This window comes from Hyperolius riggenbachi, chromosome 10, assembly GCF_040937935.1.
Source record: "Hyperolius riggenbachi isolate aHypRig1 chromosome 10, aHypRig1.pri, whole genome shotgun sequence".
Taxonomy (NCBI): Eukaryota; Metazoa; Chordata; class Amphibia; order Anura; family Hyperoliidae; genus Hyperolius; species Hyperolius riggenbachi.
In genome coordinates, this window is record NC_090655.1 from 165,186,582 (window position 1) to 165,202,945 (window position 16,364).

Here is a 16,364-nt window from a genome sequence, read left to right on the forward strand (position 1 = left end):
ACATATGATACCTATTAAAGAAGTTTCCAGAAAAGAAAATTCTGAATGATTACTGATTCCAATACTAATGAATGATTAGTGCGGAGAACTACTTCAATCAGAGAGAAGATCTACACATGACATATCCAGGATCAAGCGTGTAACTACATTAAATATTGCCATGAGAAGAGACTGTGCTTAACAAGAAAATAATCATATATCACACTTAATCTACAGAATTATCTATCACATTTGACTTTTTGCGGAAGTAAACATGCAAAGATTTACATACAAGAATGCTGACAGTCTACAACATAAGTTTCAAGAGACTTTTAATTCAACAGTAAAGATCCTGATTAAATCAAGAGAGAGAATTACTCCTAAATATTGGAAACATGAAGTGGAGAAGCAACTTCAACAATGAGATGTTATTATATATGTTTTATTGAGAATATATTTGAAAACAGCTACTGCTACTAGTTACCTTGCAATCTGAATTGCTAAAGAACTTTTCAATGCTTACATTTTTTATATGATATCTATATTTACATAGAAAGATGATATTATTTTATGGAGTTCTGCTGGCAAACTACACATACTTTTTTCAGGAAGTGGGCCTTGTCGGGTTGTCCCGACCTTCATGAGTCTTCAGTCAGAGTTGTTTGCTAATACCAGTTTTGAGAGACGTCTAGAAGCCGTCTCTAGAGGGGGGGGGGGGGGGGGGGTACTGTAATGATCCGCTCAGCTGGCTGCACAGGCAGACAGCTGTTTGACCATTCCTCAAGTCTGTGGGCTGCAGGTCTCTGGAAGAGAGACCTGTCTTCACTTTGCAAGTTTCAGACCTGCTCTGCTGCTGAGGAATTTGCATACATTTGTCATGCAAATTATCTAGCCGCCTCCTTTGAAGGCTTGCAGCATAAATACCATGTGATCTCACAATCCTTTGCTGGTCATGATAGTTTGTTAATACACTCCTGGAGTGTCAGCCTTGCTATTGTTTGTGAAAGATTATCTTAGAGTAATTCCTGGGGACTGCACTAGGCAATCCTTCTAGTGCAGTCAGGTTGTATTATCTGTATTGCCTGTTGTAACGATTGGTGTCAGCACACAGAGAGAATCTGATTATTGATGATCTGCAGACTCATCAACAATACAGATGTATACTTGATTATGCATGATCTGCAGAATCACCAATAATACAAGTATGACTAACCTCTGGACACCTAATAAGTGTAAGTGTTTGGTGTAACTGTAGGCTATCTCCCGTGAGGCGGGAGACACAAGCAGCTCGGCCAGGAACCACCTGAGGGGCAGGTGGCCCTCGGCTGTGCAGGAACTATCCCCCTAAGAGAGGGGGAATAGAGAGAACCTGGCAACCAGTGATACTTGGTGATCAGATATAGACTGCACTGCAGCCAGGGGCTCCAGAGGAGTAGAGGCTACTGGCTGCTAGCAGGCCGGACTCTCTGAGGAGCAGGAGTCCTATCAGCTAACTGACACTTGGTGGAATAGTGTCACAGCTAGTACAGATAGGCTAAGCACTCAAGGGATGAGTGACAGCCTGGAGGGTCGGGCAGGCCAGGTCGGCAACACACGAGCAGATAAGGTACAGAGACAGAAGGCTGATTCGGTAACCGAGGCAGGGTTTGGCAACAGGTAGGCAGATTGTAAGGCTTAGTGGTGTATTCTCCACAGTCAGCATGCAACGCATGAGCTGACGTGAAGGAGGTACACACACTAGCACAAGGAAACAGGCTATCCCTAGTATAGTGGAGGGGAGGACTGACTCCAATAGGAGATTGTGGCGCACAGAGCCGGTGCAGATCCGACAGCCACAAACAATACTTTCGCTATAACGTCTCAGCGCAAAGTAGCGCTGAGCGCATAAACCAGAACTGAGGAGATCAGGACAGGTAGACAGAATGAACGCTTGCTAGCTAGCCGCTACTTGGTGACAGCAAGCGTCCAAAACAAGACAGACTGGAATGAGGCAGCCAATGCGTTTGCAGCGATGGCGTGCCTCACAAAGACAGGACAGGATAGTCAGGAAATAGCAGGATCAAGATAGATGAACGTAACACAGACAAATATACAATAAGTATGTTTTCCTAGCGTATTACAATTACAGCTATCAATGAAACTATTTGTAACGTCTAACTAACATATGTATATATCGGCAATGAACCGATATATGACATAAGCAGGAACACTGACTAGGACTGGAGTAATACAGGGAACAGGACTCAGAAGGATTTGCTATCTCTTCGCAGAGATAAACGCAATCCACAAACGGTAACAGAACAGGATTCAGAAGGATTCGTTATCTCTTCGCAGAGATGAACGCAATCCACAAACGGTAACAGAACAGGATTCAGAAGGATTCGTTATCTCTTTGCAGAGATGAACGCAATCCACAAACGGTAACAGAATAGGATTCAGAAGGAATCGTTATCTCTTTGCAGAGATGAACGCAATCCACAAACAGAACCAGGAGCAGGGTAACTAACTCAGCACGGGTGATCACGATACGCGCAACCTACCAAAACGTGCTGGAAAGCTGACTAACTGCACACAGGATATAAACAGTTCGTGTACGTATACATCAGCGACACTGATGTATCAACGTAACACCAGGGATGCTCGGATGTGCCTCATCCACGAATTCAGAAATCCGCGTGGTTGAAAAAAAAAATCCGCATTCGGCCCCGCTGCATGCGGATTTTCGTTCGCGTCCACGCAACCACGCGGATTTTCTGCCGTGAATGACGTAATCACGCGTGGATTCCCGCCCGGAGGCGGATTTTCTTTTAACGTTAATAACAAAGCCCCCATACATGCTACAATCCCCCAAATTGCATGGATTATCGAGGTGATAAGGGGCAACATAACTTCAACATAAAAAATTCCCCCCAAATTTTTTTTTCTAGAGAAAATGGATTTTAAAGTGAAATCAACACTTTAAATGGGGCTATTAATTGGTAATAAGTGGTTTTAAAAAGGGATATATGCATTAAGCAGTCAAAGAGGTGAAGGCGAGTTCCAATGGCACTTGGCGGCGAAGGTACCGCTGGAGGAGGATGAGTGGCTGACGCCAAAAAGGCCCCAGAGAGGTTTTTGTAATTTTTTTTTTGTTTTTTTTGCAGCAATTAGCAATGACATCGCAGCAGAGTTGTCAGTGGACACGGGCAGTGTGAACGCAGAGTGCAGTGGTGGTAGCGACTGAGTCAGGAGAAGGACTATGCGGGCGGTCAGTTCAGCAGGACCACGGCAACATACTGGTAGTAGTAGTAGTAGCAGCACAGCGTCATAGTGCTGGCCAAAAAATTAAATGCACCCGGTGACCCGGGCAGTGTGAACGCAGACAGAGTAAATTGGTGGAAGCGACTGAGTCAGGAGGAGGAGGACAATGCGGGCGGTCAGATCAGCAGCAGCAGCACAGAAGGACCATGACAACATACTGGTGGTAGTAGTAGTAGTAGCACAGTGTATTAGTGCTGGCCAAAAAATTAAATGCACCCGGGTGACCCGGGCCGTGATAACGCAGACAGAGTGCATTGGTGGTACCGTGGTAGCGACTGAGTCAGGAGGAGGAGGAGGACAAAGCGGGCGTTCAGTTCAGCAGCAGCAGCAGCACAGAAGGACCATGGCAACATACTGGTGCTAGTAGTAGCAGCACAGCGTCATAGTGCTGGGCGAAAAATGAAATGCACCCGGTGACCCGGGCAGTGTGAACGCAGAGTGCAGCAGCGGGAAGCGACTGAGTCAGGAGGAGGAGGACAATGCGGGCGGTCAGTTCAGCAGCTGCAGCACAGAAGGACCATGCCAACATACTGGTGGTAGTAGTAGCAGTAGCAGCACAGCGTCATAGTGCTGGCCAAAAAACTAAATGCACCCGGTGACCCGGGCAGTGATAACGCAGACAGAGTGCATTGGTGGTACCGTGGTAGCGACTGAGTCAGGAGGAGGAGGAGGACAAAGCGGGCGTTCAGTTCAGCAGCAGCAGCACAGAAGGACCATGGCAACATACTGGTGCTAGTAGTAGCAGCACAGCGTCATAGTGCTGGCCAAAAAATTAAATGCACCCGGTGACCCGGGCAGTGTGAACGCAGAGTGCAGCAGCGGGAAGCGACTGAGTCAGGAGGAGGAGGACAATGCGGGCGGTCAGTTCAGCAGCAGCAGCACAGAAGGACCATGCCAACATACTGGTGGTAGTAGTAGCAGTAGCAGCACAGCGTCATAGTGCTGGCCAAAAAATTAAATGCACCCGGTGACCCAGGCAATGATAACGCAGACAGAGTACATTGGTGGTATCGTGGTAGCGACTGAGTCAGGAGGAGGAGGAGGACAAAGCGGGCGTTCAGTTCAGCAGCAGCAGCAGCAGCACAGGAGGACCATGGCAACATACTGGTGCTAGTAGTAGCAGCACAGCGTCATAGTGCTGGCCAAAAAATTAAATGCACCCGGTGACCCGGGCAGTGATAACGCAGACAGAGTGCATTGGTGGTATCGTGGTAGCGACTGAGTCAGGAGGAGGAGGAGGACAAAGCGGGCGTTCAGTTCAGCAGCAGCAGCAGCAGCACAGAAGGACCATGGCAACATACTGGTGGTAGTAGTAGCAGTAGCAGCACAGCGTCATAGTGCTGGCCAAAAAAATAAATGCACCCAGTGACCCGGGCAGTGTGAACGCAGAGTGTAGTAGCAACTGAGTCAGGAGGACAAAGCGGGCGGTCAGTTCAGCAGCTCAGAAGGAGGACCATGGCAACTTACTGGTAGTAGTACCATAACACCAAAAAAATAACCAAGGTAGGCACTAGGCAGGTAGTAACTGTCTTTATAAAGGCAGGCATAGTTAACAACAGCACATGCAGCAGCCACTTCATGTCCCCCTGTGTCCGACAATAGGGGCCAGGAACTCACCTTCCACCTGGTTGATTTTCAGGAAGGTGAGTTTGTCCACAGAGGCGTGGGAAAGCCGAGAGCGCTTCTCTGTGACCACGCCACCGGCCGCACTAAAGCATCTCTCTGAGAGGACACTGGAAGGAGGGCAGGATAGGAGTTCCAGGGCGTACTGGGAAAGCTCGCTCCAGATGTCCAGTCTCTTGACCCAGTACTCCAAGGGGTCCACGGGGCTGTCGGTGTCATTGAGCCCGCTGGATGACCCCATATAGTCAGACACCATGGTGGTCAGTCGTTGCTTGTGCTGGTTGGTGGTGGATGCTGTGGCGGGCACCTCTGTTCTGGGCTGCTGCACTGCATACAGGCTCTTGCTTAGGCTCTTCAGGTCTCCGGGGCGCCAGTTGCTGCTGCTGCTGCTGGTGGTTGTTGTTGTGCTGCTAGTGGCAATGGCAGGCACCTCTTGCTGGCTTGGGAGAGCAGTTACAGTGGGGGTGGAAGGCTGGGGGAATGCTTCCAGTAGTCTGCGCACAAGGGCCTCCTTCAACTCCCTTGTGCGTTGCTCGGTGGTGGATGGCGTCATTAAGTCTCCCAGCTTCCCTTTCAGACGGGGATCAAGCATCAAGGTAATCCAGATGTCCTCCCTTGAACGCATCTGGATCACCCGGGGGTCCCTGCGAAGGCAGCGCAACATGTGCACAGCCATGGGAAACAAGTGGGCCCTGCCAGCAAGATCTTCCTCGTCCTCGCCATTGTCCCATAACGCATGCCTGTCCTCTTCCTGTGCCATGTCGTTGTCCTCCTCAAACCGCCATCCACGTACAACGCCTGCTGCACTCTGCTCCTCCTCCTCGTCCTCATTCAGGTTAGGGACCTCCAACTCTTCCACTACCTGCTGTGAGCCCTCCTCTGAGCTGGACTGTGCTGCCATCTGCTCCTGTTCTTCCAACTGCCTCAGGGCTTCATCCCCACGCTCAATTAAATTGTCCATTGCCTGCTCCAGTAGACAAACCAAGGGCACCCACTGGCACACAGAGGCCCGCTCCTCACTGACCATCTTGGTTGCCTCCAGGAAGGGACTCAGCACCAGGCATACTTGCTGCATCAGTGTCCACTGAGTGGCAGTAATCATGGGGACTTGCTGGTTGCTGGGGACACTTGGGTCTAGCATGTAGGCCCTAAGAGCCAGCCTGTGCTGACACAGCCGCTCCAACATGGCCAGAGCCGAATTCCAGCGAACTGGCATGTCGATGATCATCCGGTGTTGTGGCCTTCCATACTGCTGCTGTAAGGTGGACAAGAGTGCAGAGGCAGTGGCTGACAGGCGGAAAAAGCGTACCACCGCCCGGGCATCCTGCAGCAGCTCGCTCATCCCCTGGTAGGTGCGCAAGAAGCGCTGCACCACAAGATTGAGCACGTGGGCCAAGCAGGGGATGTGCTGGAGGTTTCCCTGCTGCACTGCTGCCACCAGGTTGGCCCCGTTATCGGCTGCCACATACCCCACTTCCAGGCCTCTGGGGGTCAGCCACCTCCGCTCCTGCTTCCTGAGGGCGGCCAGGACGTTGGTGGCCGTAAGCCTCTCCTTCCCCAGGGTCACCAATTTTAAAAGGGCTTGGCAGTGCTGAGGCTTGGCGCTGCTGCTGCCGAGGCGGGCTTGCTTTCCGGGTGCAGAGGGAGTTTCGTGACAGGACCCTTCTGCATCCCCCCTGATCCCGCGTGGTGGCACCACTAGCTGGGCTGATGCGCTCTTGTCCTCCCTCCCTTCCATCAGTGTCACCCAGTGGGCCGTAAAGGACAGGTAGTGACCTGTCCCAAATCTGCTACTCCACGAGTCCATGGTCACGTTGACCCGCTTGCCCACAGAGTAGTCCAGGGAACGGGCCACGTTTTCCACCGCAAACTTGTGGAGTGCTGGGATCGCGCTCCTGCTGAAATAGTGGCGACTGGGGATTTGCCACTCGGGGATGCCAAATTGGAGCAGCGTCCGCATGGCGCTCCCCTCCTGCACCAGGGAGTAGGGAAGCAGCTGTGATGCCATGGCCCGGGCCAGCAAGCCATTTAGTTTGCGGATCCGCCTGTGGCTTGGAGGCAGAGGCTTGGTCAGACCCTGAAAGGTGTCGCTCAGCAGGGTCTGACGACGCTGGGATGCAGGGGAGACAGAGGAGAGAGACGAACACTGGCTGCCAGCCTCAATGTCTGTGTCCTGAGTAGCCGAGGTGGAAGAGCGCTTGCGTGCAACTACTGCTGCTGCTGTGGGGGATTCACGACCCTGAGGGAGGGATGATGCTGCTGTGCTGGTGGGCCTTCTGCTCTCAGGAACCCCTGCCAGCAGTGCCTGCTTCCTCTTAAACTCCGCATACTCGCGGCAGTGGCGGCTTCTCAGGTGGCCCTGGAGGGATGAGGTACCCATCTTGCTCAGACTTTTCCCACGGCTCAATCTTTTGCTGCATAACCTGCACACCGCATACCTTTTGTCATCAGTACATTCCTCAAAGCAATCCCACACTGGTGACTTTAATTTACTGCGGCCCCCACTAGCAGAGGGTGCAGCGGAACAATGTGTGGTAGTAGTTGCCGGGGGTTGCATGGTGGTGGTGCCGGCTGAAGCAGTGTCCTGTCTACTTCCTCCACGCCCACTGCTGCCGATGCCCCTGCCCCTGCCTGACATATGGCGATATCCTTGCCTAGGCCGAGGTGACTCGTCATCCTGCTCTGCCTCTGACCATTCTTCCACGGACTCAGCAGGCTGCACATAGTTAGGGTCCACAACGTCGTCATCATCAGCAGCATCTTCATAATCCAGCTCTTCCTCTGACTCCACCGCCTCCTCTTCTGTCCCTACATCCCCAGACACAGACCCCTCTTCTTCATCACCAGAACTCAACAACGCTTGTGATTGTGGCCCGATCTCAAACTCTGCCACATCAGTCCCCAGTAAGTCCTGAGCTTCTTGCATCAGCAGGTTCCCAGAAGCCGGACTGAGGGACAGAACGCTGTCATCCTGGGAGGGCTGCTGACCAGTGGGTGCTGGGGTGGATGTCACAACAAGCGTGGGACGTTGGCTGCTGCTGCTGCTGCTGCTTGGAGTGGTGCTCACAGTAGAGGTCTGGGAGGAAGTCATGATGTCCATGAGTACGTCAGGTTCCATTTGCTCAACCACCACACGGGGACCAGAAACTTTAAAATATTTGGACAATGGCGTCCGCTGACTCGGCCCAGGCTTTGTTGCCCCCCTTTCTGCTGCATCACGACCACGTACAGCTGGGCGTCCTCTCCCTGGACGTGGAGCAGTCCCAGAAGTGGCTGAGGCAATTGAACTCCCTTTCCTCTCACCCCGCGAAACCCTGCCAGACATGTTGCTAGTAATGAATCACTGGATGCAGTGGGCACAGTACAAGGTCACTGAAGGATGCAGTGGGCACAGCAGTGGGCACTGGATATACAACTAGGTCACTGAAGGATGCAGTGGGCACAGTACAAGGTCACTGAAGGATGCAGTGGGCACAGCAGTGGGCACTGGATATACAACTAGGTCACTGAAGGATGCAGTGGGCACAGTACAAGGTCACTGAAGGATGCAGTGGGCACAGCAGTGGGCACTGGATATACAACTAGGTCACTGAAGGATGCAGTGGGCACAGTACAAGGTCACTGAAGGATGCAGTGGGCACAGTACAAGGTCACTGAAGGATGCAGTGGGCACAGCAGTGGGCACTGGATATACACCTAGGTCACTGAAGGATGCAGTGGGCACAGTACAAGGTCACTGAAGGATGCAGTGGGCACAGTACAAGGTCACTGAAGGATGCAGTGGGCACAGCAGTGGGCACTGGATATACACCTAGGTCACTGAAGGATGCAGTGGGCACAGTACAAGGTCACTGAAGGATGCAGTGGGCACAGCAGTGGGCACTGGATATACAACTAGGTCACTGAAGGATGCAGTGGGCACAGTACAAGGTCACTGAAGGATGCAGTGGGCACAGTACAAGGTCACTGAAGGATGCAGTGGGCACAGCACAAGGTCACTGAAGGATGCAGTGGGCACAGCAGTGGGCACTGGATATACAACTAGGTCACTGAAGGATGCAGTGGGCACAGTACAAGGTCACTGAATGATGCAGTGGGCACAGCAGTGGGCACTGGATATACAACTAGGTCACTGAAGGATGCAGTGGGCACAGTACAAGGTCACTGAAGGATGCAGTGGGCACAGTACAAGGTCACTGAAGGATGCAGTGGGCACAGCACAAGGTCACTGAAGGATGCAGTGGGCACAGCAGTGGGCACTGGATATACAACTAGGTCATTGAAGGATGCAGTGGGCACAGTACAAGGTCACTGAAGGATGCAGTGGGCACAGCAGTGGGCACTGGATATACAACTAGGTCACTGAAGGATGCAGTGGGCACAGTACAAGGTCACTGAAGGATGCAGTGGGCACAGCAGTGGGCACTGGATATACAACTAGGTCACTGAAGGATGCAGTGGGCACAGTACAAGGTCACTGAAGGATGCAGTGGGCACAGTACAAGGTCACTGAAGGATGCAGTGGGCACAGCACAAGGTCACTGAAGGATGCAGTGGGCACAGCAGTGGGCACTGGATATACAACTAGGTCATTGAAGGATGCAGTGGGCACAGTACAAGGTCACTGAAGGATGCAGTGGGCACAGTACAAGGTCACTGAAGGATGCAGTGGGCACAGCAGTGGGCACTGGATTTACACCTAGGTCACTGAAGGATGCAGTGGGCACAGTACAAGGTCACTGAAGAATGCAGTGGGCACAGCAGTGGGCACTGGATATACAACTAGGTCACTGAAGGATGCAGTGGGCACAGTACAAGGTCACTGAAGGATGCAGTGGGCACAGTACAAGGTCACTGAAGGATGCAGTGGGCACAGCAGTGGGCACTGGATATACAACTAGGTCACTGAAGAATGCAGTGGGCACAGTACAAGGTCACTGAAGGATGCAGTGGGCACAGCAGTGGGCACTGGTAATACACCTAGGTCACTGAAGGATGCAGTGGGCACAGTACAAGGTCACTGAAGGATGCAGTGGGCACAGTACAAGGTCACTGAAGGATGCAGTGGGCACAGCAGTGGGCACTGGATATACAACTAGGTCACTGAAGGATGCAGTGGGCACAGTACAAGGTCACTGAAGGATGCAGTGGGCACAGCAGTGGGCACTGGATATACAACTAGGTCACTGAAGGATGCAGTGGGCACACAAGGATGTCCCACTGTGTAATGAGATGCTCATATGCCAGCGAGCGAGCAGTGGGCACTGGGCACGGCACAAGGTCACTGACAGAATGAATGAACACCGCTGGCAGAGAGTGGCAGCGCCGGCGGTGTGACTGGCTGCCTGCAAATAGTACAAGTGTATAACTGTCACTGGAATATACAAGTGAACACTGCAGTTGCACTAACCTGCCTGCCTGCACTACACACAGATAATCCCCACTCCCACTACACTGACTACACTGCAGCACTGAACCTGCCTGCACTACACACAGTTAAATAATCACTAGACTCCCACACTCCCACTACACTACACTGACTACAACTAACTACAGCAATCACTCACTGACTAGCTAACTGTGTACTGTATGAGAGCAGTGTTAGCAAAAAAAAACGCTTTGTTTTTAACACAATAAATGCACTTGCTCAAACAACAATGGCCTGGAGATAATCCTCTCAGCACCACAGTCTAGCAAGGACAGAGCTTTTCCATCATGGCCGCCGCTTTATATTCAGGAGGGGAGGGCATAGCACCCCTCCTGTGATTGGTTGCTAGGGCCTGGCTGGGGCACTCTGATTGGCCTGCAATGTGTCACTTCCGCATAGTTTGACGCATTTCCGCAAACCACGACTTCAGCGCCGGGTTTCACGAGCGTGAATGCGGATTTCTGTTCGCATTCACGCGAAGCCGAAGTAGATTTTCGTGGTTGAAAATCTATTCACGGATTTTCGTGTCCGAGGCGGAATGCGTCAAAATGGTCGAGAATCCATGCGTAAGCGTGATCACGACCTGGCACCACTGCGTAACACGAATACAAGGAAAATAATAAACGTGCTGGTATGCATATATATTGGCAATGAACCAATATATGATGCAAAGACCAGCAAAGTATCTTTAGAACAAGAAACACGATCGGGGGCTGAAGCAACAGCAAGACAGGCTTAAACTGAAGCTATGATAACCCGAGGAGTCCTGCAGGAAGCAGATCTTTATACTGAGGTCATCCAATGGGAGCAGACATGCAGATTCCCACACAGGTGAATGATAATCAGTCAGAAGCTGACAGCAGGGAAAGGCATACAAAGCTATGCAGCTTGCATGGAAAGAGATCAGAACTGCCTGAGCTGCAGCACTACTACTGCCAACAGCACCTGCTGCAGCAGCGATCATGACAGTACCTCCCCCTTTAAAGGCGGATACCAGACGCCTCTCAAAACTAACATTCCCAAGGAGACAACCTAACTGATAATTCATGATGACCGGGACAGCCCGGCAAGACCAAATTCCAGAATCAGTCATCACAAGACTGGACCCATCAGAACCAGAACCTACAGAACCATGCCCATCAGTACTACAAGTCTCAGTGTGACACCCATCAGAACCATGATTTCCAGAAGATACCCACTGCCTTCCAGGGACCGTCCAAAAATGCCAAAGCCTTTGCAATGCCCACCGGAACTGTCTTTACCAACACAAAACCCACTGTTGAACCAGTCCAAGGTACCAGGACAAGCTTCCTCAGAGATCTCCCAGAACACTTTAAAGCTCCAAAGAGATCCCAAAAGGTCAGAACGCCCTTTAGGCTCACATGGAGAACTATCAAGAATCCCCATGGAACCTATGGCAATTCCCGAGTCAGGGTTACAAGGACAAACATCAAGATCAGGGCTTTCAGGGACCAGAACCATCTCTGGGCATGCAGGCAGACTGGCAACATCAGAACATGTCTCCCCTAAGGAAGCATCTGAGTACGCTAACACCTTAGACACACTTGGGCATTCTGGCACACAAAGCACATCTGGGCACACTGGCACAAGAGAAACCTCTGGGCATGTCAAGGAACTGTGAACCTCAGGGTCAGCCAAGATAGGACCGAAACCAGGACTGGACAAAAATTCATCATGACTAGACTTCACAAGCACTGGACTCTCACTAAAGAATGCAGGAACAGACTTGGATGTCGCTGATTCTAGCAAGGTTATTAACAAATCAGGTTCAGGGGCATAAACAAGACAGGACAAGTCTTCTGATGTATGAACTGAGCTAGATAGGGATTCCACAACTTCCTCTGGACTGGACAGAGACTCATCTAGTACCTGGGATTGGGGCTCCAAAGTAGCTGCAAAACAAGTCAATATTACAGCATCCCCCACTGAACTGGGCAAATCTGAGGAATTCCCTGGACAGGAAGGGAACTCCGGAATCTCTGCCACACCGGCCAGAGAATAAGAATTTTCCAAGATACCAGGCAGGTTTTCAGGAACACTTACTAAATCAGACTGAAATTCTGAGACTTCTGTTATTTTGACCAGAGAATCAGAATTATCCATGTTACAGGGCAAGACTTCTGAAACATTCAGAGGACAGAGCTGGAGTTCCTCGGCTGTTACAACACTGGAGAGGGACTCAACAACATTGGTTAAAACAGACTGTGTACAGGGCAAGGTATCTAAGACACTTGCTGACGAGGACAATATTTCAATGACTTCTGCTTTACTGGGAAGTAACACTGAGTTATCCATGGTACAGGGTGGAATTGCAGGAACTTCAATTTCACACAAAAAGAGCTCCGAATCACCTGCTGAATCAGCCAAAGGTGCTGAAGCAGGCGGGTCAGAACGCCAAATTTGCGAATTCGGAGTCACATAAAAATCATCCAAAATCAGTTCCCACACATCAATCAATGGAGCTACAAAGTCATACCTACACACACCAATCTCTATTAGGTTATAGGCCGACTTAATGCATGCATTCAATACGAATTCACTTTTTGCACTGTAAAATTGACAAAATTAACTTGAATCATTCTTCCATTCACAGACCAGGGCTTCCATCTCTCCCTTCTCGAATGGGGGATCCCATGCATACTTAGCTGAACATTCAGGCTGATCACAGTTTGCAGATATGATTGTGGCAGGGACATGTATTGGGTTAATTAGCAGGTGATTGGCAGATTCCTTATTCTTAAGAATCTCCAATACCTGTAGCAAGTGTTGAACTGTAGTGTATGCAAACTTCCCTTGCTTCACAAATAAGTTGATTTGTTCAATACTCTGTAATATCTCCTCATAATCATACTCAGATAATTCTTTTAAACAAAAATCTTTATTTTCCCTAGCCAGTGATGTAAGTTCATTAGTAGTTTCATAAGTCCATTTAACTCCCCTGAAAGACAATTGCATTTCATTATCTGTTAATGGCAGAATCTCATTATAGGTCTCAGTCGCTAAGGATAACGACTCTGCAGATCGGACACGTTTCTTAGAACGTTTGCGTTTTGCCTTAGACCCTGCTGCCTTTGGTGATTTATTCAAAGCTGCAGGAAAATTATCAGGAACACTCTCTGCTTGCTGATCATTTTTGCAAGCAATTGAAGGAGCAGCTGATTGGCCTGCCGCCAGGAGTTCATTAAAAGGGTAAGGCAAATTAGTTTTGCGCAGCCAGTTATGGATCACAAACGCTAGAAATTCCAGCGGTCTCTCTTTCAAATTGGTATGATTGAGGACATCAAATGCCCACTGAAACAATTCCCCTTTAAACAAAATATAACTTAGCTGGAGTGCCCAGGTTGAAACAGGAGTCGCTTGGAGATCGGGATTGGCCAGGAACCTGGCACATTCAGAGAACAACTCATTTTCTGTTTCAGAGTTAAGTTCTTCAAATTTCTTAAAGGAACAGGAACCATAATTAACAGTGTCATACTTTCTGGGAATCCCCCCCACAATGGGGATTGGTAATGGGGTTATCATAATGTAAGGCTTAGTGGTGTATTCTCCACAATCAGCATGCAACGCATGAGCTGACGTGAAGGAGGTACACACACTAGCACAAGGAAACAGGCTATCCCTAGTATAGTGGAGGGGAGGACTGACTCCAATAGGAAATTGTGGCGCACAGAGTCGGTGCAGATCCGACAGCCACAAACAATACTTTCGCTATAACGTCTCAGCGCAAAGTAGCGCTGAGCACATAAACCAGAACTGAGGAGATCAGGACAGGTAGACAGAATGAACGCTTGCTAGCTAGCCGCTACTTAGTGACAGCAAGCGTCCAAAACAAGACAGACTGGAATGAGGCAGCCAATGCATTTGCAGCGATGGCGTGCCTCACAAAGACAGGACAGGATAGTCAGGAAATAGCAGGATCAAGATAGATGAACGTAACACAGACAAATATACAATAAGTATGTTTTCCTAGCGTATTACAATTACAGCTATCAATGAAACTATTTGTAACGTCTGACTAACATATGTATATATCGGCAATGAACTGATATACGACATAAGCAGGAACACTGACTAGGACTGGAGTAATACAGGGAACAGGACTCAGAAGGATTTGCTATCTCTTCGCAGAGATGAACGCAATCCACAAACGGTAACAGAACAGGATTCAGAAGGATTAGTTATCTCTTTGCAGAGATGAACGCAATCCACAAACGGTAACAGAACAGGATTCACAAGGATTCGTTATCTCTTTGCAGAGATGAACGCAATCCACAAACGGTAACAGAACAGGATTCAGAAGGATTCGTTATCTCTTTGCAGAGATGAACGCAATCCACAAACAGAACCAGGAGCAGGGTAACTAACTCAGCACGGGTGATCACGATACGCGCAACCTACCAAAACGTGCTGGAAAGCTGACTAACTGCACACAGGATATAAACAGTTCGTGTACGTATACATCAGCGACACTGATGTATCAACGTGACACGAATACAAGGAAAATAATAAACGTGCTGGTATGCATATATATTGGCAATGAACCAATATATGATGCAAAGACCAGCAAAGTATCTTTAGAACAAGAAACACGATCGGGGGCTGAAGCAACAGCAAGACAGGCTTAAACTGAAGCTATGATAACCGAGGAGTCCTGCAGGAAGCAGATCTTTATACTGAGGTCATCCAATGGGAGCAGACATGCAGATTCCCACACAGGTGAATGATAATCAGTCACAAGCTGACAGCAGGGAAAGGCAGACAAAGCTATGCAGCTTGCATGGAAAGAGATCAGAACTGCCTGAGCTGCAGCACTACTACTGCCAACAGCACCTGCTGCAGCAGCGATCATGACACAGATATGCAGAGGTACCGAATCAGTAAGCAAGCGAGAGGTCGACAGAGCAAATAGTCATAACAGATATAGAACAGAGTCCTAGCCTGAGGTGTGAGGTCCTTGGTCTCGACACCTAGGAACTAGTCTAGAGTATAACACAGTAATGACACAGTATTCCTAAGCTTGGGTGTGAGGTCCTTGGTTACAACACCCCGGAACTGGTCTAAAGTATAACACAGCAATAACACAGTAATCCTAAGCTTGGGTGTGAGGTCCTTGGTCACAACACCCTGGAACTGATCTAAAGTATAACACAACAATGTCACAGTACTCCTAAGCTTGGGTGTGAGGTCCTTGGTCACAACACCCTGGAACTGGTCTAAAGTATAACACAGCAATGACACAGTAATCCTAAGCTTGGGTGTGAGGTCCTTGGTCACAACACCCTGGGACTGGTCTAAAATATAACACAAGCGTAATCTGGCTAAGTGTGAATTCCCAGGTCCTCCTGGTTCTAACACACTGTGGAATCTGACTGAGGTCTGAGTGCTCACACGTAAGTATTCGCAACGGCAGACAACCTGAGACTGACCAGCAAGATGTATATATAGTGCAGCGCTCCTCAGCGCCTCCCAGCGCCACTCAGCCAATCACCCACTGCGCTGTGATCAGCTGATCGTCCTGATCAGCTGATCCCTCTCCTACTGGCATAAAGGTCCTGCCTCCCAGCGTGCGCGCGCATAGCTCTCCATCTGTGTGCACTAGAAGGCTCAGACAAACCAGACGCATGCTGCTGTGCCAGACCGCGCGGCGGCATCTCCGCAATCCATTACAGTACCCCCCCCCTGAGGAGTGGACTCCGGACACTTCCCACCAGGCTTCCCAGGATGTGAGTCATGAAATTCTTTCTTTAATTCTTCCGCATGCATGCGACAATCTGGAACCCAAGATCTTTCCTCCACACCATATCCTTACTGCACGGAATTCTGCACTAACCGAGAGTCTAGAATCTTTTCAATCTCATATTCCGGTTGGTCATCAACCAACACAGGGGGGGGGGGGGGGGGAGAGGAATCCACGTGCACTGCTGGCTTCAATAGAGACACATGGAATGATCTCACACCACGCATGCTGGCTGGGAGATCAATTGCATAAGTGACATCATTAATTTTCTGGTCA